The 24,153-nt window shown below is 43.5% G+C and overlaps 18 non-coding genes across 18 annotated transcripts; 9 read left to right on the top strand and 9 right to left on the bottom strand.

Annotated features, from left to right (window-relative positions):
* Window positions 1-2,184: 2,184 nt before the first annotated feature.
* Window positions 2,185-2,257, bottom strand: trnak-uuu (transfer RNA lysine (anticodon UUU)). The gene has a single exon. It is a non-coding gene; the product is annotated as a tRNA-Lys (tRNA).
* A 243-nt stretch (window positions 2,258-2,500) lies between these two features.
* Window positions 2,501-2,574, top strand: trnat-cgu (transfer RNA threonine (anticodon CGU)). The gene has a single exon. It is a non-coding gene; the product is annotated as a tRNA-Thr (tRNA).
* Window positions 2,575-3,324: 750 nt separating this feature from the next.
* On the bottom strand, window positions 3,325-3,396 carry trnae-cuc (transfer RNA glutamic acid (anticodon CUC)). The gene has a single exon. It is a non-coding gene; the product is annotated as a tRNA-Glu (tRNA).
* A 3,364-nt stretch (window positions 3,397-6,760) lies between these two features.
* Window positions 6,761-6,833, bottom strand: trnaf-gaa (transfer RNA phenylalanine (anticodon GAA)). Its single transcript has one exon. It is a non-coding gene; the product is annotated as a tRNA-Phe (tRNA).
* A 510-nt stretch (window positions 6,834-7,343) lies between these two features.
* trnaq-uug (transfer RNA glutamine (anticodon UUG)) lies at window positions 7,344-7,415 on the top strand. The gene has a single exon. It is a non-coding gene; the product is annotated as a tRNA-Gln (tRNA).
* Window positions 7,416-9,061: 1,646 nt separating this feature from the next.
* trnaq-cug (transfer RNA glutamine (anticodon CUG)) lies at window positions 9,062-9,133 on the top strand. The gene has a single exon. It is a non-coding gene; the product is annotated as a tRNA-Gln (tRNA).
* Window positions 9,134-9,348: 215 nt separating this feature from the next.
* trnap-agg (transfer RNA proline (anticodon AGG)) lies at window positions 9,349-9,420 on the top strand. Its single transcript has one exon. It is a non-coding gene; the product is annotated as a tRNA-Pro (tRNA).
* A 929-nt stretch (window positions 9,421-10,349) lies between these two features.
* trnag-ucc (transfer RNA glycine (anticodon UCC)) lies at window positions 10,350-10,421 on the top strand. Its single transcript has one exon. It is a non-coding gene; the product is annotated as a tRNA-Gly (tRNA).
* A 1,350-nt stretch (window positions 10,422-11,771) lies between these two features.
* On the bottom strand, window positions 11,772-11,843 carry trnap-ugg (transfer RNA proline (anticodon UGG)). The gene has a single exon. It is a non-coding gene; the product is annotated as a tRNA-Pro (tRNA).
* Window positions 11,844-11,968: 125 nt separating this feature from the next.
* trnak-cuu (transfer RNA lysine (anticodon CUU)) lies at window positions 11,969-12,041 on the top strand. The gene has a single exon. It is a non-coding gene; the product is annotated as a tRNA-Lys (tRNA).
* A 314-nt stretch (window positions 12,042-12,355) lies between these two features.
* On the bottom strand, window positions 12,356-12,438 carry trnal-cag (transfer RNA leucine (anticodon CAG)). The gene has a single exon. It is a non-coding gene; the product is annotated as a tRNA-Leu (tRNA).
* Window positions 12,439-12,577: 139 nt separating this feature from the next.
* trnas-gcu (transfer RNA serine (anticodon GCU)) lies at window positions 12,578-12,659 on the top strand. Its single transcript has one exon. It is a non-coding gene; the product is annotated as a tRNA-Ser (tRNA).
* A 695-nt stretch (window positions 12,660-13,354) lies between these two features.
* On the top strand, window positions 13,355-13,426 carry trnaq-cug (transfer RNA glutamine (anticodon CUG)). The gene has a single exon. It is a non-coding gene; the product is annotated as a tRNA-Gln (tRNA).
* A 932-nt stretch (window positions 13,427-14,358) lies between these two features.
* Window positions 14,359-14,430, top strand: trnaq-uug (transfer RNA glutamine (anticodon UUG)). Its single transcript has one exon. It is a non-coding gene; the product is annotated as a tRNA-Gln (tRNA).
* A 990-nt stretch (window positions 14,431-15,420) lies between these two features.
* Window positions 15,421-15,502, bottom strand: trnas-uga (transfer RNA serine (anticodon UGA)). The gene has a single exon. It is a non-coding gene; the product is annotated as a tRNA-Ser (tRNA).
* Window positions 15,503-16,397: 895 nt separating this feature from the next.
* Window positions 16,398-16,470, bottom strand: trnak-cuu (transfer RNA lysine (anticodon CUU)). Its single transcript has one exon. It is a non-coding gene; the product is annotated as a tRNA-Lys (tRNA).
* Window positions 16,471-18,354: 1,884 nt separating this feature from the next.
* On the bottom strand, window positions 18,355-18,442 carry trnay-gua (transfer RNA tyrosine (anticodon GUA)). Its single transcript is given in 2 exon segments — window positions 18,355-18,390; window positions 18,406-18,442. It is a non-coding gene; the product is annotated as a tRNA-Tyr (tRNA).
* A 171-nt stretch (window positions 18,443-18,613) lies between these two features.
* Window positions 18,614-18,724, bottom strand: trnal-uaa (transfer RNA leucine (anticodon UAA)). The gene is made up of 2 exons: window positions 18,687-18,724; window positions 18,614-18,659 (listed from the first exon to the last, which is right to left on the bottom strand). It is a non-coding gene; the product is annotated as a tRNA-Leu (tRNA).
* Between the last annotated feature and the right edge of the window lie 5,429 nt (window positions 18,725-24,153).

The raw sequence follows: 24,153 nt of genomic DNA, 5'->3' as shown, positions 1-24,153 counted from the left end.
ACCAAACTCTTTATAAATTTATTTAAAGAGACCCAACAGATCCCCCGATGAGCAAGCACTTGGCAACAGTGGCAAGGAAAAACTTCCTTTAAGAGGCAGAAACCTCGAGCAGAACCAGGCTCGGGGGGGCGGCCATCTGCCTCGACCGGTTGGGTTGAGAGAGAGAGAGAGAGAGAGAGAGAGAGAGAGAGAGAGACAGGCAGGCAGGCATTGGAGGGGGGGTGTAGGCAGGAACATGTTGTTGCATGAAGTTCATGGAGTTGAGCTGTAATACAGAATTCATGCTATATGGGAGCAGCAGGTGTTGCAGGAACATGGGATGGAGATGAGTCACCACCTGCAGGATGAGGACAGGGAGAGAGAGGAGAGGAACTGGGAGAGACAGAGACTTTGGCAGAACATGGTTAGTAAATGCAGTATAAATGCTTAGAACTGGGTGAAACTGTTTTGTTTTGTTTTTTTTTTTGTTTTTTTTTTTTAAGAAGGATGGTTTTTATCAGCGCATGCAAGGAGGGAGTTAGAGAGAAAGAGGGAGAGAGGGTGACAGGGAGAGACAGAGAGCGAGAGAGAGAGAGAGAGAGAGAGAGAGAAGCTCAGTCCTTCCCCCAGCAGCCTAGGCCTATAGCAGCATACCTAAAGAGTAGAGGACTTTTTAACTGTACGCTCTGTCATACAGGAAAGTTTTAAGCCTGGTCTTGAAAGTTACTAAAGAGTCCGCCCCCCGGACCGATGCTGGGAGTTGGTTCCATAGAAGAGGAGCCTGATAACTGAACGATCTGCCTCCAGATTTACTCTTGGAGACTCTAGGAACCACAAGTAAACCTCCATCTAGAGAGCGGAGTGGCCTGCTAGGACAGTAAGGAACTATGAGCTCTCTGAGATACGATGGAGCTTGGCCATTAAGAGCTTTATACGTTAAAAGAAGGATTTTGAATTCTACTCTGTATTTTACTGGCAGCCAATGAAGAGCAGCTAACACGGGAGAGATGTGATCTCTTTTCCTAGTTCCTGTTAATATTCGTGCAGCAGCGTTCTGAATTAACTGAAGGCCTTTTAGAGATTTGTTTGGACATGCAGATAGTAATGAGTTACAGTAGTCCAGCCTAGAAGTTACAAATGCATGGACTAGTTTTTCTGCATCATCCTGACAGAGGATGTTTCTGATTTTCCTAATGTTTCTCAGGTGGAAGAAAGCTGCCCGACTAACTTGTTTTATGTGAGGGACAAAGGACATGTCCTGGTCAAAAATTACTCCAAGGTTTCTTACAGTGGAGCTGGAGGCCAAAGTAATGCCGTCCAAACTGATGAGATGATTAGATAGTATTTTTCTGAGGTGCTTAGGACCGAGTACAATAACTTCTGTTTTGTCAGAGTTGAGAAGTAAAAAATTTCCAGTCATCCAGACTTTTATGTCTTCAAGACATGCCTGCAGTCTGACTATCTGACTGACTTCATTTGGCTTCATTGATAGGTACAGCTGAGTATCGTCTGCGTAGCAGTGGAAATTGATGCTGTGTTTCCTGATAATGTTGCCTAGAGGAAGCAGATAAAGCGTAAAGAGGATTGGTCCAAGTACCGAACCCTGCGGGACTCCATGACTGACTACAGTACATGAGGAGGAGCTGTTGTTTACATGAACAAACTGATGTCTATCTGATAAGTAGGATTTGAACCACTTTAGTGCAGTTCCTTTAATTCCAATTTCATGTTCCAGCCTCTGTAGTAAAATATTATGATCTATGGTGTCGAATGCGGCACTAAGATCTAGAAGGAGAAGTATGGAGGCTGATCCATTGTCTGAGGCCATTAGAATGTCATTGGAGACTTTAACCAGCGCTGTTTCTGTGCTATGATGGGCTCTAAATCCTGACTGAAACTCTTCAAACAAACTGTTCCCATCCAGATGCTCGTGTAGTTGTTTTGCCACAGCTTTCTCAATGATTTTAGAAATAAATGGAAGGTTCGATATGGGTCTATAGTTTGCCAAAACATCTGGATCAAGATTAGGCTTTTTAAGCTGGGGTTTGATGACCGCAGTCTTAAGTGCCTGAGGTACATAACCCAGAAATAAAGTCAGATTAACCAAATCTAGAATGAACGGCTCAATTACATAAAAGATCTCTTTAAAAAGGCTGGTTGGTACTGGGTCTAATAGACAGGTTGATGGTCTGGATGAAGCTGTATCACCTGAACAGGGACTTGAACCCTGGACCCTCAGATTAAAAGTCTGATGCTCTACCAACTGAGCTACTCAGGCTTCTGACAGGTGCATAATTCAGATGAAATTAAATTAATTATTTCAGCTTGACTCGAACAAACAGCACTGAGGCAGCAGCTACTCTTCCTGGGGTCCAAATGAAAATGCACATCTGCAGTCAAACAGGTTCAGGTAGATGCAGAGTCCTACATTAAAACAAACCACTTTACCATCAACCTCAGCTGCAGTATACACATTACACTTCCATTACCAGATCCTCTGTATATACATGTATGTCAGAGTGGTGCTGTGGCTTAGCTGGTCAAAGCACCTGTCTCGTAAACAGGAGATCCTGGGTTCAAATCCCAGCAGTGCCTCATTCATAGTGTAAGATGTTGTAGATAGACACTTACACATGGGAAGTGCACGTTCTACCACTGAGCTACATCCCCTGCATGGTCTGGCAGCATTAGCTAACCAGATAGCTTCTGAGCTCCTGCAACACCGATCTGTCTGATGAAGCATTTTGGATGAGATGAGGACATTGATGATGCTGCTGAATTTAGGTCACCTGCACTTATGTCAACAGTCAGAGCTCCATACACAATAAGAGTACTGAAGAAAAATACTTTAAACATGAGCTCTGTGTCACATTCATGCAGCTTGTGTAGAAACAGTTCATTCCATCAGAATCAACCTTCACCTGTTAAGGTAACAGTTTGGTAACAGTTGAGGAGGAAACTATCCAGGCTGGAAAATGTTGAGTATCTATCATCAGCTATCATCGGCCTTGATAATGGTAACTTAGCACCAGTTACTGCTCTGATCCTCTTAGATGAGTCTTAACAACATCACTCAGCTCTCCCATATTTTAATGCCGTGCAGATTACAGAGATTCTCCAACGTGCTCTGTAGCTCTCGGGGAAATGGGTAGCTCAGTGGGAAATCTGGGTCCATGAAAACAACTAACCGTTGTTGACACATGATGTTTCTCTTTCCTGCTCCTCGTTACTGTATAGTGGACAGTATCTCTGCCTGTCACACAGAAGACTTCAAACCTTCAAACTACTGATGCACCGATATGAAATTTTTCCCCGATACCGTTATCAATATCTGTTAAAATTATTTTCCCTGACCGGGAATCGAACCCGGGCCGCGGCGGTGAGAGCGCCGAATCCTAGCCACTAGACCATCAGGGAGTGTGCACACACTAAATGTTGTAGTGTGTGAGATTTTTGATTTGAGATGTGAGATTTGAACTAGGGACCTCTTGAGCTGCAGTCAAATGCTCTCCCACTGAGCTACACCCCCCATAAACACACACAGCCCATCACTGCAGATCAGCAGGTCTGACTGAAAACATACTGTAAAGTATGAACCACAGCACTGCTGGGGTTTGAATGTGTAGAGAGCAAGAGGTCAACACTTGTGCTCCTCACAGTTGTGTGTCACTTGTGAGTCTGAAGAGCTGCTGCCTTTGATACATCGCCTGATGATGTAACAATACTTACAGAATGAAACTCCTCCTTTGAAGCTGCTTTGAAGAATTTCCAAAATCACATGTGATTCAGATGTAAACACAAAGGCTGCCCCACTGTCACCATTCAGAACAGCTGAGAAGCTTATTGATCATTCAAAAACTCTGTGCAGTCATATTCAAATAATAAACAATGTTCTACGTTGCTCAAAGTGAGATTTACAGTTTACTTCATCCTCACACTACATGCTAATGTTAGCACAGTTGCACTGCCCCTTTCCTCTACATTGGTTTCTGTTTCCTCATCAGAGACTGGCAGCTGGACGAACATGTCAGGATGGTCGGTGGTCTAAGGCTCCAGACTCAAGGTTAACTCCTTGAGAGATGTTTGCTTTCCCACTAAAACTTGAAAACGTATCTAAGTAATACTTCTACAGAGCTTTCAGTTGTCACCCTACCACTCCAAATGTGAAACTGACATGTGCAAATATGGAATGATGCAATAACAGCCAAACAAGTAGTTGAGTATGTGATTTTATTTATATTTAGCATGCAGTGTCTCAGTCTCTGCTGTCTGTTCCACAGAAGAACATGACAGTTCAGCGGACTGACATGAACCACGTGACCACCCCGCAGTGAGATCAGGGAGTGTCGGGACTCTTCTCTCTCTGGGACACTGGATCTGTCTGTCTGTATCATGTCAGAAACTCTGAAACACTCTGAACTCCTCTAAAACACGCTGGATTTACTGATATGAAAGTGTCCACCGGTCCACCAACCCACCATCGATATATTGTGATGGTGTGAAGAACATGTGAGCAGGAGAGCAGCTGCTTAAGTTTATGATGTGTTCAGGAAACAGTCAAAGCTCCATACACAACAATAGTCCTGCTTCTGTTTACCAAAAGCCTCCAAAGTCCACCCTCCAACAAAGAGCTAAATGTGGGCATCGATCCCACTACCTCTCACATGCTAAGCAAGAGCTCTACCATTTGAGCTAATTCCCCAGCAGCCAGCGCATGTTCTCTAAATGAATATATAGTGAAAGTATCTCCAGGAGTAAAATGATTAAATCACTACCTCAATCTCAATTGACAATCTCTGTATTATATCAGAGGCCCTTTGCGGTACATATACTTATCTTTATTAGCATTTGTATCTGTACACACACACACACAATCACACACACCACGTTTTCCAGCCCTCATGGTTCTTGGGGAATCCATACATGTGGAAACCCTTCTCGGACTGATTGGAGCATCCAAACGCTGCACTCCTACATTAAAACAAACCACTTTACCATCAACCTCAGCTGCAGTATACACATTACACTTCCATTACCAGATCCTCTGTATATACATGTACTTCAGAGTGGTGCTGTGGCTTAGCTGGTCAAAGTGCCTGTCTTGTAAACAGGAGCTCTTGGGTCTTGGGTCTTTCCCCGGTCTTTCTTTTCATCGGCCTCATCCAGCAGAGTGATGAGTTTACAGACAGGAGGTGACCACTGATGTATCACTGTTCATGTAGAGCAGCTGTGTTTTATACTGCAAGCAGCACTGAGTTTCTAACATTCAGGAATTGAAATCCCAGTCTTCCATAAGACAGGCAGAGATCTTATCCGCAAAGGGGTTTAAACAAAGAACATCCCCGGGTGGGCTTGAACCACCATCCTTTCAGATAACAGCCGAACACGCTGACCGATTGCACCACAGAGACATGTTGAGACATGTTGAGAAAATAAAAGTGATGAACTGTGGATGGCAGCCTGCTGTCGGTCTGACTGAACAACGATGCAGAAACAACAGACAAAGTCAAATGAATCAGAATTAAGAATTAAGGGTTCAATTCAGTATAACATGTCTTTTTAATCATCTGTCATCACAGACCTTCTGACATCATAGATCATCTGCCATGGCAAAAGCAGTGCAAAAGTTCACTTCAAATGCACACAGGCCGGTTAGCTCAGCTTGTTAGAGCGTGGTGCTAATAACTCTTGTCCAGAAACTGCAAGTAAAAGCTGTAATACAGGAAGTGATGAGCAGGAACTCCACTGAGAGTGAAGCACTGCTGGGGTTTGAATGCAGGATGTCCTGTTTATAAGACTTATATGACTTATATGACAGTAACCTGCGGAGTGATGCCGAGGTTGTGAGTTCAAGCCTCACCTGGAGCAGCTGATTGAGCTTTTGGAAGAAAGTTGGTATCTTGTTGAAGCACCTACGGTACGAGAAACTTTGGATAATGAACAGCTAGCTGTTGCTAAAACACCATTAGCAGAGGATGGTTTCGATCCATCGACCTCTGGGTTATGGGCACAGCACGCTTCCGCTGCGCCACTCTGCTCATAGCCAGCTGAGCTGCAGCATATAAACTCGAATCCCATCTCTGTGGAATCTGCGTAGGAATGCCATTCCTTCCTTTCTTCAATCACCAGGACAGCAGGTATTATCAGTGATATGGGGGGTGGGGGATAAGGAAGTAGTTTGAAAGTCACAAATGTTACCTTAACCTGAGCACTAACTTGACTGTTGAATTCAGTAAGTGCTACTTGTTGGGGCAGTGCTGACTGACAAAGACAACAACATCTTCTTAGAATACAATACTGATCATTTCAATTATGAAACACAGACGACTTCCTTTTGTACAAGTGCTTCTCTTTGCGGTTGTCCTGGATGGTATTAAAACCAGTTTTGATAGATTTCTTCAGATCAGCTGAATGAGTGAATTTGTCATCAACATTTCCCGAACTGAAGCACAGACTTGTGTTCTGAGAGTCTCATGCAGATGTGAAAGGAATTTTAGTGTGGGCGGCCAAAAGTCGACCAAAATACCTTTGTCCCCAAACACACCTTGCTGCGGTAGATGTGAAAGAAAAGCAGTTTCTGTCAGAAGTGGGATTTGAACCCACGCCTCCAGGGGAGACTGCGACCTGAACGCCAGCTGCAGAAGGATCGTTTGACCTGCCACAAGAAAATGGCAGAAAGATGTTGTTGACAGCCTTTTCGACACACAACCAGTCAGCGTGACACATCTACCCTTGTAGGTCAAAAAAACCTGAGCAAGAACCTCAGATATACCACCTCAGATGCCGAAACCCAGGATTGAACGAGGGACCTTTAGATCTTCAGTCTAACGCTCTCCCAACTGAGCTATTTCTGAGCAGCAGAAGTGTTTTGGGCCCGTAATACAGAAGTTGATGGATTGAAACCCTCCTCTGCTATCCTAACACACTGGCTGAATGTCATTTATCACTTTCTCCAGTAATGTGTACAGTTGTCACTGTGCTGCTCCTGACTCAGTGATGCTGTTGGATGCTTATAGGGCCGCCGTTCTTAAAGTGTGGGCTCCACCCCACTGGTGGGGAATAGAGACATGACAGGTGGGGCTTTGTTAATGCCTTTCTTTATGGACAACAAAGATCATAAATTCAAAACAAACACCCCCCCACACACAAAAAGTCATCATTCACACTTAACACAGAACAGGTCCTTTTCTTTCAGCTCACTTTTAAATTTTATTTTATTTTACATTTTCTTGCAAAAGAAAAAAAAACACAGAAGCACACATTCACCATATAAGAAGTGGAGACGGTTTGCCTCCATCAATGACAGCCCTCGACACTGGAACCTCGAGCCAGCGCCTTTGATAACGATCAATTAACAGCCCTGTGGTTCCATGGTGTAATGGTTAGCACTCTGGACTTTGAATCCAGTGATCTGAGTTCAAGTCTCGGTGGAACCTCTGTCTTCTGATTTTGTGGGACAGTGACTACATATAACAGTAACTCCACTCCACCCAAAACAGTGATCCACCCCTGAGCAGAGAGGAGGCTTCATGAAACAGCTTTTCTTTTCACCTGCTGCAGCAGCTCAGAGCCTCTGTGGTTCAGGAAAAACGACAGACTAAAGAAAGACATTTCAGGTGCATGTGATTACACTGAAATAATATAATTTGATTTATTTCATTTTATTCCATTCAGAAAGTAAAAATAATATATTTTATGACATCATTACACACAGTGACATATTTCAAGTGTTTATTTCTTTTAATATTTATCATTGTGACCTACAGCTGATAAAAACCCAAAAGTAGTTTATTTCAACAACATTTGACTTCACCCACAAGGAACTGCTGGGATTTAAACACAGGCTGCTTTCACAAAGTTTGTCTCCTGTGAAAAGCAGTCAATCACTAATTTCCCCTCTCCTCAGCACAGCATGAGCCACAAAGTTACTGTTGCTTCACTTTACAAGATACTGCCAATAACACAACCAGCCAACCTCACACAGCTCCATATAATAAGAGTTAGCTCCCCTGATGACTGCAAGGCAACAGCTGGGCTTGTCCAGGATTTGAACTCTGAGTATCCAGTTCCAGAACAGCAGACAGTGGTTGGCTCAATCAACATTTAGGATAATTCTAGCTGGAACTGCAGAGTGGAAGATGGAGAAGTCAATGTGTCTCTGTGGTGCAATCTGTCAGCGCGTTTGGCTGTTAACCGAAAGGATGGTGGTTCGAGCCCACCCAGGGACGTGCTTAGTTTTTAAGCTGATTACAACCACTACATGTTGATGTTATGGCAGCTGCACTGCCCCTTTCCTCTACTTTGGTTTCACCAGAACCATTAAATATGGTTTAACCTGTAATACATAACTGCCCAACCACGAAGGGACTCAAATCCTCAGTCTTGTGATCCGAAGTCAGACGCCTTGTCCATTAGGCCAGTTTAATGTCCCATTGTCAGAATCAGTCAGCTCTGCCTGGATACAACAGTGGTCAGGGCTGTATGAGGTATGTTTATCCTGAAACACTGACAGGTCTCCTCCATCTCACTCTTTTACTTTCTCTGGGTTCCAGACCTCGCTGGTGCAGTAGGCACGCACGTCAGCGCACGTCGGGGGCACCCTGCACAGCACAGACGAACCTCAGGGGAACAGACCATTGCCAAAAGGAACATCATCAAAATCAAAAACATGGCAACTTTCATAAATCTAACCTGCAGGGATTATCACAAAGTTCACAAGAACCAACAACAACCCAAATCAAATGTCCTAAAAGTCAATAGAATTCGGTTCATTTTATTTGATAATTGTTTATTCATTATTCATTTTTTTTTAATGGCTTATACCTTTGAGTTCTGCAGACAGAAGCAACAACAAAACTGGAACAAATTTTCACTGCTATGCAGATGATCCCCTCCTGTATGTGACTAACAACCGTGACTCCTGCCATCTATTCACATTGGAACCTTCACTGTGTGAAATGACAGATTTTCTTCCTCTACTGCTGTAAGGTTTTGGGACAAAGGTATTTTGGTCGACCTCTGACTGCCCACGCTTTTAAAGGACTAAAATTCCATTCACATCTGCATGAGCACATGCCAGCAGGGTTCTATGGTGTAATGGTTAGCACTCTGGACTCTGAATCCAGCGATCAGAGTTCAAATCTCGGTGGAACCTGAATTAAAAGTAAAAAAATTAAAAATTAAAAAAATTTTAAAATTAAAAGGCGTGGGTTCAAATCCCACTTCTGACAAAAAAAAAAAAACGCCACAAATGTTCCATCAGTAACCATCAAAGGAGATGCTGATTCTGTGATGTCACAAAGGTTCTAATGACATCAAAGGGATGAAAGACTCCTCCCACTTTTTTGTCCTGACCTCTATAAACCACATGGCTCGTTGGTCTAGGGGTATGATTCTCGCTTAGGGTGCGAGAGGTCCCGGGTTCAAATCCCGGACGAGCCCATGCGTTGCCTTTCAGTCAGTAGGGCTGCTAACCGTTACACTATGGAGCTGTGTGAGGTTTGCTGTCTGGCAGTTTTGTGGCTCATGCTGTGCTGAGGAGAAGGGATATTGTTGATTGACTGCTTTTCACAGGAGACAAACTTTGGTAGGAGTCATGATGGTCAGCCACTTACTTTGCAATATTTTCAGATCCTCTGTACATCTTGGTACTTCTTTGTACTACTTTTGTGGTGCTGACATAACATGATGTTCTATCTGTCACCATCTTTACTGGTCCATGATTATGATGCATATAATGACCTTCATTTGCACGTGCACAGCGTGATTATATATATTTTTATCTTGGCAGGTGACCAATTGTCTGCTAGTTCACGATGTCCTTAAAGGCAGATATTTAGGATAATTCTAGCAGGAATAGCAGGCTGCAACAGGAAAAGTTCCAGTCAGACCTCTCGCACCCGAAGCGAGAATCATACCCCTAGACCAACGAGCCATTGACAGCAGGACATTTATGGCATTTAAAATGTAGTCAAACGTTTTCTGAGCATTGATCATACACTACAACATTTAGTATCCTTCCTAACCTATTCTCGCTTCTTGGAGATATTAAACATCTGTCCCAGTGGCCTAATGGAACTAACTGCTTATAAATGTCTCACTGGATCAAAAGCTTTGAGCTACGATAGGCTATGTAATTATTTAAGATTGAACATCTTACATTACTGACATCTGACATTACTGTTTGATAAATTTGGTGACAACTGCACTTTGGGTCCATTTGGAGAACATGGGGGGCTGTGTGACTTCATCACCAGAAATTAAAATGTCTAACATTGATAAAACCGTAGCAGCACAAATAAGAATTTTTACAGCGCAAACAAACGGTACCATTTCGCGTCCATTCGGAGTGGATGCTCACCGTTTCGCACGCAATGGTGGTATAGTGGTGAGCATAGCTGCCTTCCAAGCAGTTAACCCGGGTTCGATTCCCGGCCATTGCAGTTTAACTGTGTGTCTACACTTTAACTTGACATCCTGTAGATCTCATGCAAATGGTGCCCAACTGGTCTACAGACCAGGAGGAGGATGAAACCGTTCTATCTATTCAGCTACAGTTGGTCTGTTACAGTAGATTCACACACATTGTTTAACATATTCTAAGAACAAGTCATGGACAGTGGTTGGCCTGTCCATCACCCTGGTAACTGGCCAGTTATATTCAGTTTACACCAAGTTGGTGGGTTTAAGCCCCATACTGGCCGCATGCAACCTCTCAAAACTTGATTTCTTCTCTCTCTCCTCTCTGTCTGTATGAAACCCCATAGACTTCAACACACTCTGACTTCATTTTCCAACCAGTGGAGCCGCCCCCTGGTGGTTATTAGATAGACTGCAGGTGGAAGAGAGAGAAAGTGGATGTGGTGGTTAAAAATTACACAAAACTCCAGAGGACACTGCCACCTGACCCTAACGAGCAGAGTGGCGCAGTGGAAGCGTGCTGGGCCCATAACTCAGAGGTCGATGGATCGAAACCATCCTCTGCTATTTGTACACACTGGATGAGATTTTCAGCATCACTGATTAACAGTAAAACATCGAGAACTCTGTCTGTCATATCTATAATGTTCATCGTTGTAACCTACAGCTGATGAAAACCCAAAAGTCCTTTCTTTCTACAACATCTGACTTTAGCAACAAGGAGCTGCTGGGAGACATGAAGACTGTGCAGTTCAGTGACTGGTCAGAGAGAGTGCTGTGTCCTTTTAATGAAACTTATATGAATTTAACTCAACAACCTTAAACTTTATCAATGAGACACTGAACCCAGGATCTCCTGTTTACTAGACAGGCGCTTTGACCAACTAAGCCACAGCACCACTCTGATGTACAGGGATGTATTTTGGATCTGAAAATACCCCCAACATACGTGGCTGACCATCATGACTCTTACCAAAGTTTCTTTAGCAGGTTCCAGTCTCTTCGGAGGTGTGGGTTTAAATCCCGCCACTTTGTTTCCATTTAATTTCTTCACATCACATTTCACATCACTATTTCCCATTATTTTAGATGGACGCACATCACCATTTGATTTTATTTCAGTTTATTTTGAACAATATAAAAAAAAAAAAAAAAAAAAAAAAAAGTCAGCAAGTTTTATCAATGATATGGAGGGTGGAGGGTTTAGAAAGTAGTTAGAAAGTCACAAATGTTACCTTAAAGGGCATATTGCAGGTTAAGGACCACATTGAATCAATGTTTAAAAAATAATATTGGAAATGTTTTGCTGGAAAGTGAAGGAGGTAAAATGTCCACAGCAGAAGGGGGGCAGATCATTGGACACGTCATATGAAGGGCTCGTCTGGGATTTGAACCCGGGACCTCTCGCACCCAAAGCGAGACTCATACCCCTAGACCAACGAGCCCTTGATAAAGTTTTTTAAATTATTGAAAAAATTTTACTTTTCATTCTGATCTTTATTCAAGCGTTCTTTATTGACAAGAAAGATCCAACATTAAGAACAGAACAGCTACACACAAACAAAATAATCATCATCTAGCTCAGTCGGTAGAGCATGAGACTCTTAATCTCAGGGTCGTGGGTTCGAGCCCCACGTTGGAGATGACAAACCTGGAGGGGAAGCGTGTGTTTAGGGACATCTGGAGAGAATTGGCCCTGGTAGACCTCCAAGCCTACCTTGGAAGTAATACAGACAAACCAGGTTCAGTCCAAATAGTTCCAGTTTTGTTGTTGCTTCTGTCTGCAGAATTCAAAGGTATCTGGCAGGACCATGATTGTCTTTAGAGCTTCATTAACAGAGTGCACTCTATGGTGGAGGTCATGACAAAAAAGTGGGAGGAGTCTTTGATCTCTTTAGAACCTTTGTGACATCACAAACACACCTTGCTGCAGTAGAGGTGAAAGAGAAGCACTTTCTGTCAGAAGTGGGATTTGAACCCACGCCTCCAGGGGAGACTGCAACCTGAACGCAGCGCCTTAGACCGCTCAGCCATTCTGACAACTAAAGCTAGCAAATGAGCCGAAAAATTTGTTGAAAAATTAGCCCATCAAGAGACAGAGACATGCAGAACTTGTCCTGTTGCAGCCTGCTATTTCAGCTAGAATTAATAAATATCTGCCTTTGAAACAATCAAACATGACGAGGTGGCCGAGTGGTTAAGGCGATGGACTGCTAATCCATTGTGCTCTGCACGCGTGGGTTCGAATCCCATCCTCGTTGGTGGTTGCTTTAGTCGAAGTTGCAGCCTGCTATTCCACCTAAAATTATCTATCCAGTCAGAATTATCCTCAACGTCAGCTGGTTAGAGCTGAGCCACTTTTTTGATCATACTGTGATAAATGACATTCTCCATGTTTTCCCTAACCCAAATCGAAAAGCAGCATACAATACTTGCACAGACGAGGTAATGTAGGGAGGAAAGGAAAGAGAAACATCACGTGGTGTGTGACTTCACTTCCTCTGTGGATAAACAAGGAGAATAAAGTTGTTTCCTAACAGCTTCTATCCAGAGACCTTTAGTGTGTGAGGTGAACATGACAATTTTTACATATGTTGGATTTTGGCAATTGGTTCCTTTGCATCGGTTGGGAATTGAACCCAGGCCTCCCATTTGGCAGGTGTGTGTTATTTGGTGTGAACATATTTTCGAAGGACTGAGTAGCAATATTTCGACATGTCAAAGGAATTTTGGTCTTTTAAAAGTTTGGGCGGTCAAGAATAGACCAAAACAACTTTGTCCTCAAAAAACACACCTTGCTGCAGTAGAGGTGAAATGAAAGTGGTTTCTGTCAGAAGTGGGATTTGAACCCACGCCTCCAGGAGAGACTGGTATTTTGGTCGACTTTTGACCGCCCACACTTTTAAAAGACTAAAATTCCTTTCTCATCTGCATGAACACATACTCATGCCTGCAGGGTTCCATGGTGTAATGGTTAGCACTCTGGACTCTGAATCCAGCGATCCGAGTTCAAGTCTCGGTGGAACCTGAATCTAACCAATGAAACACTGAGAGTCCTGTCAAAATGCCACTCTGTCCTTCGAAAATGGAAACGACCTCCTTTTGTCCACTCTACACATATGAATGCATGCAAATTGTCTGATGAAGCCTCCTCTCTGCTTTATCTTCAGCAAGAAAATGTAAAATAAAATTGATTTTAGAAGTGAGCTGAAAGAAAAGGAGCAATTCTGAAAACAAGTTCAGGAAGTTTTGCATTCACCACTCGAGAGTTTTGAAATGAAATGAAAATCTGATTTTATCCCCATTTATATTTATAACTGTAAACTACAATCTCTTAAAGTTAAATGTAAAATCAATTGAAGAGTACATCCAAACTTATACGTTGACTCGGGTAGTAATTTCTTCTCATGCTGTTTCTCCTTTGCTGCTGCAGCTGTTACATTTTCGGTGAAACATGCTCATCCTCTCCGTGGGCCTGCTTTCAGACCTCCAACTCCACTGTGTTGAAGTAACTGGATCTCCATTGATGATGGCTTTTTATAGAGGTTGTGCATGCGTGCAACTCAACGTGAACATGAATCAACTAAGATCAGCTGTTCTGGAACTGGATACTCAGATTTTCAAAGAGAAATTGGCAGCACTGATGCTGAGCTGCTTAATGTGTCTGTTGTATAAACAGGACATCCTGCATCCAAACCCCAGCAGTGCTTCACTCTCAGTGGAGTTCCTCGTCATCACCTCAACTAAGCAGAAAGTCATCTCTGCAGTTGTTCTCTGAAACGTCTGTATCTGTATCGTAGAAGAAGTAAACATTTTACATTTTCTTGCAAAAGAAAAAAAAACCACAGAAGCACACATTCACCATATAAGAAGTGGAGACGGTTTGGCTCCATCAATGACATCCCTCGACACTGGAACCTCGAGCCAGCGCCTTTGATAAAGATCAGCTAACAGTCCTGTGGTTCCATGGTGTAATGGTTAGCACTCTGGACTTTGAATCCAGTGATCCGAGTTCAAGTCTCGGTGGAACCTCTGTCTTCTGATTTTGTGGGATAGTGACTACATATAACAGTAACTCCACTCCCCCCAAAACAGTGATCCAACCCTGAGCAGAGAGGAGGCTTCATGAAACAGTTTCTCTTTTCACCTGCTGCAGCAGCTCAGAGCCTCTGTGGTTCAGTAAAGGTCCAAAGAGGATGTAGCTCAGTGGTAGAGGACATGTCATATTGTGAATGAAGCTCACAGGACAGTCATGGTCACATACTCTTCTCTCCTCCAAACCTTTGAGGTTTCTCATAATGTGAAGGTGGTAGAGTGGCCGAGCAGTCCAACCTGCTGGATTAAGGCTCAGGTCTCTTTGGAGGCAAATAGTTTCAACTGCCAGCTTGTTATATCTGTAGTATCTAACATTATGAACAAGGCACTGCTGTGATTCAAATCCAGGATCTCCTGTTTAAGAGACAGACACTTTCTGTCTCAAGATCCTGATCGACAGCATTGTTGCGTTTTGCTACATCTGAGCTCAAGATACAAATAAAATAATCTAAAATGGCTTTTATTTTTGAAATGCTTTTTTGGCGCGACTGCTCTTGTTCTTTCTGTAGCTCAAAGTGTTAAGGAGTTGAAACGCAGCAAAACATATGAAATGATGAAAATAAAGATTAGAATTCATTTAATTTTTGGTAGGATGACTATGCTGAGTGGATAACTGAGAGATCAGAGTGTTAGACAAGATAAGTACTTCCTGTGCTTCATTAGCAGTGCTGCAGATTGAACCCAGGACCTCATACATGCAAAACACACGCTCTCCCACTGAGCTACATCCCCTGCATGGTCTGGTAGCTTTAGCAGCTTTATGAGCTTTAGCTAGGGAGTTTTGTCAATGACCTGTATTTCTCATGAACTAAAGCCATTTTACCCTGACCGAAAATCAAACCCAGGCTGCAGCAGTGAGAGCTGATCCAGCCACATGCAGTGGTGGTATAAGTGGGAAGCATATTTTCATCAAAACTACGTTTTAATCGTTGTTGGCAGGACTCGAACCTGCGCGGGGAAACCCCAATGGATTTCAAGTCCATCGCCTTAACCACTCAGCCACAACAACTACATGAGCTGCTGAAAACCTTTATGACATCACAGAATCAGCATCTCCTTTGCTTTCAAGCCCAGCTGTTGCCTTGCAGTCGTCAGGAGAGCTAACCCTTATGATATGGAGCTGTGTGATTTTGGCTGGTTGTATTTGTAGTGTCTTGTAAAGTGAAGCAACAGTAACTTTGTGGCTCATGCTGTGCTGCGGAGAAGGGAAATTCTATTACACCACGCAGGGGATGTAGCTCAGTGGTAGTGTGCGTGCTTTGCATGAATGAGGCCCTGGGTTCAATCCCCATCATCTTCAGCGTTGATAATGAAGCACATTGTCAGGAGGGACACGTCACAGGCTCCAGTGTTGTGGTATTGGAGGGATCAGAGTGTTGGAGAGCAGAACTCTTTCCTGTGCTTCAGATATGCTGTTTGTTTCTGAGCTGATTGTGAATGATCAATAAGCTTCTCAGCTGTTCTGAATGGTGACAGTGAGGCAGCCTTTGTGTTTACATCTGAATCACATGTGATTTTGGAAATTCTTTGAAGCAGCTTCAAAGGAAAGACTTTTATTCTGTGAGTACTGTGACATCATCAGGTGATGTATCAAAGGCAGCAGCTCTTCAGACTCACATCACAATCAGTTTTGTGTCTTATTTGGCTCCATTTGGTGGAAGCTGTGAATTGCAGGATTCAGGGGGAATACATCCATACATACATCTCCACTGAACCTGTGAGAAAGCTCAAAGTTGTGTCCAAAGGTTTGGAGGGGTGAATGGCAGAAAGATGTCTTTGAAGCCATTTGGACACACAACCAGTCAGCGTGCAGCATTCAACCTCACAATATTTCATGTGGTTGTGGTTGAAAGACGAGGCAGAATATTGGAAATGTAACTTTGGGTCTAAAAAAAACAGCTTATCGCCCAACGTGGGGCTCGAACCCACGACCCTGAGATTAAGAGTCTCATGCTCTACCGACTGAGCTAGCCAGGCTGCTAGAAATGCCAAACATCCTCCAAAAAAAAAAAAAAAAATTTGCAAAAAATAATTTCAAAATAAAAGCCATTGTCTATGTTGCTCATGTTCGGTCATAAATCCAGCCACATGAGTTCCCATAACCAGTTTCATTAAAAAAGGACTGTGATTTTGCACCTTTACATGGAATGGTGGTATAGTGGTGAGCATAGCTGCCTTCCAAGCAGTCCCATCGAATCCCATCACTGCCAATTACCCCAGCAGTGCTTCGCTCTCAGTAGAGTTCCTGCTCGTCACTAAAGCAAACTGATGAAAACCATCACTTCCTGTATTACAAATTTTACCTGCTGTATCTGGTCAAGAGAAACAGTCATTTAGTGGTTGGTGCTGTTTTCAGCAGATGGAAATTTGGTGATTGACCATTTTTCACAGGCGACAAACTTCAGTAAGAGTCATGATGTTCAGGCACTGATGTTGGCGACATAACATGATGGGCTTGTCTTGGATTTGAATCCAGGAATTCGCACTCTAAGTGAGAATCACACCCCTAGACCAACGGGCCATCAGCAAGAAGACGAGAAGCAACATTTGATGAAATAATACGTTTTGATGATGGTTGGAAACGGCTTTTTATTGTTTATCACTTGTCAGGATCCCCGTTAGCTGTCACTGAGGCAGCAGCTACTCTTCCTGGGGTCCAAATGAAAACGCACATCTGCAATCAAACAGGTTCAGGTAGATGCAGAGTTGGTTTGTTAACTACCTGTTAAGACTCTACCACCCTTAAAATGAACAGAACCCTAATTAATGTCAGTGCCTGCTATTTCATGTCAAAATGGCTGCTGCAGTGGAAAAAAATAATATTGTGGTCACCCTGCCAGGAGCATATTATAAATTCAATAAAATACATCACCATACCATGTTTTAGGACTGAGTATTATAACAGTAAGGAGCTGTAAATTATTTTACAGGAAGGACACCGTGGAAATTTACTGAAAACCCTGCTGCCAGTATTTTACTGTGAATTTACAGGATAATTGTTTACAGTGTAGGGGCTGCCTGACTAAAAATAAAAACTGTGGAGTGGCAGGGTGCCATCCAGTGACTGTGAAGTTCATACCATATGATCCAGTTTTGTTGTTGCTTCTGTCTGCAGAACTCAAAGGTATCTGGCAGGACCACATTTGTCTTTGGAGCTTCATTGACAGTGTGCACTCTGTGGTGGAGAGATCAAAGACTCCTCCCATTTTTTCCCATGAACTCCACAGTAGAATGCACACTGTGAATGAAGCTCCAAAGACAAACGTGGTGTGCTGTGCTCGGGTTCAAATCCCGGACAAGCCCTTAGTGTTACGTCGCCAACATCAGTGCCTGGCCATTGTGACTCTTACCAAAGTTTGTCTCCTGTGAAAAGCGGTCAATCACCACATTTCCATCTGCTCAACACAGCAACAACCACTTTGTCGTGAGTAAGTCTGAAGAGCTGCTGCTTTTGATATATTGCCAGTCAGCAAATAGTATTTGGCAAGGATCATGTAGATCTACATACTGTAGGGTATCATCAAGATCACAGGTTGGTAACATCACCTGTGAGCAGAAAATCCAAAAAATCCCGACCCGAACACCAGAGGAAGGTTAGTTTTTTCTCTACATTATTCACAGAAATGGTCAAAAGCCTTTGATGCTTGTTGAACTTCAGTGGTAGAATTCCTGCGTGCTGCACATGTTTGATTCTCAGCTGATGGTAATGATCCTCTTAACAACATCCAAATGTTAGAAACTCAGTGCTGCCTGCAGCATAAAACACAGCTGCTCTACATGAAAAGTGATACAACTGTGGTCACCTCCTGTCTGTAGTCAGACTCATCACTGTGCTGGATGAGGCTGATGAAAAAAACAGCCTCCTTCGAGCCAGATTTGAACCAGCGACCTAAGGATATCAGCTGTAAGCCTCTACAGTCCTCCGCTCTACCAACTGAGCTATCGAAGGGAGCTGCTGGTGCTCAGCGGATTCAGTAACAGCTGAGTTTTCTTTAGTCCAACAACTGCTGTCCATTTCTCCCACAGGGAGCCACAGGCTTTAGTGTTTTCAGTCCTAACTCCTTTATTGTCAAAAAATCATATTCCTATTTTATGCAGATTTTTCATTCACATAAGGCTTTGTCAGGAGTGGGATTTGAACCCACGCCTCCATTCAGAGACCAGAATACCCTTCTGCACAGGAAGCAGCTTAACTTAAGTCTGACGCCTTAGACCACTCGGCCATCCTGACATGTGCCCAGCTGCCACTCTCTGATGTGGTTCGACTCCCGGTATGGGAATTTACTTTACAACAACAGACCTACCACAAGCATGCCTCACCTGCTCTAAGACTCTTCACGCCTTTCTAAGGATGTTCTCTGTTCTTGTTGTGAATGAAGATGAAGTTACGTCAAGTATGTATGTACGTACATAGGTACGTACTTGTATGTACTTAATAAAATTAATAAATCTCTGAATAAAATTATCTTGACTTTTATTTTGAGAGCAGGAAGAAGGATATCCAATACAGTAAGTTGGGGAGTCTGGGGTTCATAACCCAAAGATAAAGTTAAATGAATCATATCCAGAATGAAGAGCTCAATTAAGAATAACGTTTCCTTTGAACGTCTGACATCACAAATCATCTGACATTACTGTTTGATAAATGTGGTGACAACATGTTTTATGTCTTAAAGGTCCTGCAGCTCTTCCAACTGAGCTACTCAGGCTTCTGATTGGGGCGTATTCCAGATGAAATGATCTGGCCTCGTAAAAAGAGCCGATCTCTGAATGTGCTCCTGCTGCTGGCTCTCTCTCAGCTGATCCCAGCTGATCCGCTCCGAGGCTGACAACCAAATGTACCTGATGTAAGTCAAGCGATGAAATGAGTTCATCCTCTCATCCGAACTTTATCAGGGGAGATGAAAATAAACGAATCACATTTGTGTTTGAAGTGAATGAAGTGATTTGTGTTTCACTTCATTCGTTTCATTCATACGTCATGTGCGTCTTTGTGCGCATGCGCTCATCAATCCGAATCGAATGCTTGAGTGCGACGTATGCGGTGGTATCGCGTGGGAGAGGATGAAAGACAGGAAATGGCTTTGATCTCCAGTGACGTCACACAGTCTGGTTGTGTGTTGGCTGTGTGTGTCTCTTGTGAGTCCCTCTGCTGTCTGCTATGTGGATCTTCGGTTCATATATCCTGTTTGCTGTGAAGCCCCGCCTCTGTGTTGGGAGGCTCCGCCTCCACCTGTGGGGAGGCTATAAAAGCCAGACTCCCTCAGCTGATGCTCTCTCTCCTGGACGGCCTGGATCCTGTTTGGTTTGAGTATCTTATTTTGACACACACGGCTTTCAATATCCAACATTTTCATCCCACACTGATGACTGACTTCACACCTCACACTGCTTTATTGGTTTTGTATTTGTTTGTTACGACGTGGTGTACAATAACTTGTGTTTTGAGGTATCAGTGTGGCCCTCCCTTCTTTGTTGTGGCCTAAATTAGCGGGTCATTTTCTCTGTGTAGGTGTGTGTTGTGTTAGATTTTCTTTGTGAAGTGTAGAAATGTTTGGGCTGGTAGTTTTGCTGTTTTATAATGCTGCTTTAATGAAGTGTGGAGGGGAGGAGAATTCAGAGTTCAGTAGTTTTCAGTCAGCAGTTGTTTGGTGCTGTGGAGTGAATTGTTTGTAGTTGCAGGTCGCTGCATGTGCTCAGACAGTGTTTGGCTGTAGGAGGGTTTTTTTTGGCTGGAGCATCTGTTTGTTCCCCCAAACAGGCCGTAGCAGCAGTTCCTCATAAGGAGGGACTGTTGGCTTTGTTGTGTTTCAGGGCTGTTTGTTGTTTTTGTATGCTGTCCGTGTGGTTAGCAGCAGTTGTCTCGGGGGCACCTTCTGTAGCGTTGGCTGGGGCAGTTAGCCGTCCACAATGCAAGCGGGTTTTAGGTGCATAAGTACCCACCACCAGTACGCATACGAAGACTAGGGTGGAGTTAGGCAGTTTAGGGGGAAGGCTCCTTTCTCTATAAATCCTCTCTATGGCTGTTCACTGTCTGAGTCGCAGCAGGGTCTCTGTTGCCTCAGTTGATATTGCAAACAGAATTTTGGTTGTACTTTTTTTTTTTTTTTTTTTTTTTTTTTTTTCCCCTCTTTATCTTCTGTCAGCAGGATGTCTTGTGACCATAGTAATCAGCTGAGTTGAGGAATTGGCAGTCAGTGAGCATCTTCTGACCTGAGCAGTGTAAAGATTTTGATATGGCTCTGTCAGAGACTTGTGAGAAGCTGTCAGCGGAGCAGTATGTGCAGTTTAAAGGGGAGAAGCTCAAACTGGAAAGGGAAAGGCTGCAGTTTCAGATGGAGCTGCAGGCAGAGAAGCTGGATCTGGAAAGGGAAAAGTTAAAGTTGGGGGAGGTGGAGTGTTGACTCATTGACAGCAATCATGCGTCTGTGTAATACCTTTCACTCTGACCACTACTTTTTTTTTTTTTTTGGTGGTTCTTGGCTTGATAAGAATAATTTTTAGGACCCGCAGCTACAAATTCCTGTAAGCTGTCTCCTCTAATTCCTCAGTCAGATCTCTCAGGTAGTTACCCAGAGGCAGTGTGTTTGTCCCTTTCCCGTGATATAAATGAGGCTGTCTCCCAAAATAAAGAACTCTGTCCTGCGTAGACTGAAAATAACTGTACACTTTTAGGCTGTTGTGAAACAGCCACAAAGACATTATCTATTTTTTTTTTTTCTTCTCCCATCTCCACCCACCTGTGCTCCCTCATGACAACTGGTGTTACGCCGTGCACTGACCGTAACCTCTTTATTCTCCTCATGGTGTTAGAGCAGAGCTCAAATGTTGTCCCCGTTAGAGGAGAGCGTTCTTGAGGCTGAAAACACACAGGCGTGATTTAAAAACAACCCAGATACTCCCAGACCTACTTAAAGCTTCCTACTTCAGCGTAACCGTCTACAAAGTAGTTTCCCAGCTGCTTTTCACTAGCGTTGGTGTTAGAAACCCATTCTAACTACTGTATGCTGCCGTGTGAATAAGATTAATAAGATGGTCAGGAGGAGGAATGGCTAAGGTTCTGGGCCTGAGAAAATTGGTGAGAAATACTTTCATGCAGGCCGAGGCTGTGGTCGACCTGCTGAAAGGATCCCTGCCTGTTTCCTGGATGTAACCGTTTCAGGAAACAAGCCTCAGAGAGAATGTCCCCATTGTTTTGGCAGTAAAACAGCTTCTTTTTCAAAGTTAAAGACTCCGCCCCTCACTGTTTCGTACCACGCATTAAACTCACTCTTACCTGCAGCTGTCATGAGCTATGATTGATGATTATGTGCTATGAAGACGGTTTTCTTATAAGAGGCCGTTCTGAAATGTCTGACAAATTCTAACGCGCATGTCACACCTGAAACTACACCGGCGTTTCCCCCCCTCCTGAATCTCTAACAGGTGTACGGCCCTGTCTATGGCATTCAAACACTGTGTGTGAAACAACCGGTGGAGAAGGTGAATCAACCTGAGAGAAATGAGGAGAGACGGGGGGCTCAGTCACAGAGTCATTTTCAAAGTTCAATTTGTTTATTATGGAACGAAGATCGTTTACAACGTTGGTCAGAGTTTCAGGGCGATTCAACTCCTCTATAGCGAGGTTTATGGCTAGGAAAGGGTCCTCTGAAAAACTCCTACATTCAGCATTCTCTTTTTGCTCCATGTTAAACCTTTTAGAATTCAAACCTCATACGCCAGTTCATACAACCTGTCGAGAAATCTATCCAGGTGTCTGTACGGTATCCTTCTGCAGTTTGGCGAAGGCGATCTAATTCTTCTTCTTGTTGACCTATAGGAGGCGCTCCTTCTCCGAAAGGAGGGGGATCTTGCTCTCCTGAATGGGGACCTGCTTTTTCTGGAGCGCGAATTCCTCCTCCTCTCCTTCCTAAAGTCTGAAAATATAAATAAAATTATTTCCCACGGAGCTATGCACGGTTGATTGTTTTGTACTCACTCTTTGTAAAGAAATTCATTTTTAAATACATACTCAATATGCTCCTTTCACTCTAACAAAACACGTCTTCCCTATTTGACTGTCAACCTCAAAATGAATTTGCTGCCATTTTACTCGACCCTGCCCTCGAATGATCGAATTGGTTGTGACCTCTTTGCCTGGGCGTGGAAAACAAAGGGGGAGGGGTTAGGGGTGGGAAAAACAATCTCATTTGTCGAGAGGGGCGGGGTTAACTAAGATCAAAGGACCTGTCAAAATTTGACGAGAAGGTGTACATATTACTCTCTCTGGAGAAATCCTTTGAAAGTAAAAATGGTCACCTGGACCTGTTTGTCTGCTTCCTTCATGGTCTCTCTCTGCAGTTCAACCAGAGACTCTTAGGAGGTCTGCTGGGTCAGACAGAAACCAAACCAGAGACCATCCAGAGAGCCATCAACAACCTGAAGAAGATGAACAGTTATTTTACCTCTCCTGACAGAAGCATCAACATCTTCCACTGTCTGATGGAGCTGAAGGATCACTCAGTTCATCAGGAGATCCAGGAGATCCTGAAGTCAGAGACCAGATCAGAGAAGGAACTCTCCCTGATCCACTGCTCAGGTCTGGCCTACATGCTACAGATGTCAGAGGATGTTCTGGATGAGTTAGACCTGAAGAAGTACAACACATCAGAGGAGGGACGACGGAGACTGATCCCAGCTGTGAGGAACTGCAGGAAGGCTCGGTGAGTCCACTCTCATTCTCATCAATCCTTCTGATGTGTTTAAATCCAATCTGATTCAGATGGTGTTTCAAAGTCAGCTGTTTGTTTTTAGATGGTTCAAATGCTGCCAGAGATAAATATTCACTTAGTTGTGTTTCTAGTGGAAATGCTAAAGACTGATGACATCAGCAGGTATCAGTGACTGATCATCTTCACAGCTTCACTGTTCACTGATCTCAACTCAGTGAAAATTAAATCAGTAGACAGTCAAAATGTTTTCAGGTCCACATGACCTCATGGTCCCTCAGAGGAGACAGACCTGGATCAGGTCCCTGACAGACTGAGGACCTGATGGAAGACCAACTGACCACATTTTCTCTTCACCTGAAAAAATAATGAAAACTCTGACAGTGTGAGACAGAGATGGAAGTCTTGGTGTCTTTAGTCCTCAAACCCTCCAGATGAATATGTAGTTTCCTCTGTCACAGTGACATATTGTGTAATATGTGTCATCACAGACTTGTTGGTTGTGGACTCACAAAGACTGAGTGTGATGTCGTGGCCTCAGCTCTAAAGTCCAACCCCTCCCATCTGAGAGACCTGGACCTGAGTCAGAACCACATAGAGGATTCAGGACTGAAGCTGGTGTGTGCTGGACTGGAGAGTCCAAACTGTGGACTGGAGACTCTGAGGTCAGTTTACTGACTGGACCTGCTGTGGTTTGAGTGTTGTTGTTTTTTTGGATGATGTGTGCAGAGACATGATGATGACCCACAATAACACAAAGATCATTGAGGACATTTCTGATTGATTATTAATGATTTGATCTTCATTTTTTTTATTCTTCACTCAGGTTGGAAGCTGCATTTTCTCAGATCAGCTGTTCTTCTCTGGTCTCAGCTCTGAAGTCCAACCCCTCCCATCTCAGAGAACTGGACCTGAGTCACAGCAACGACCTGAAGGATTCAGGACTGAAGGA

The sequence above is a fragment of the Echeneis naucrates genome, chromosome 2, assembly GCF_900963305.1.
Source record: "Echeneis naucrates chromosome 2, fEcheNa1.1, whole genome shotgun sequence".
NCBI classification, from domain to species: Eukaryota; Metazoa; Chordata; class Actinopteri; order Carangiformes; family Echeneidae; genus Echeneis; species Echeneis naucrates.
The sequence above is the reverse complement of the archived record's forward strand: the minus strand, read 5'-3'. Positions and strand labels throughout refer to the sequence as shown.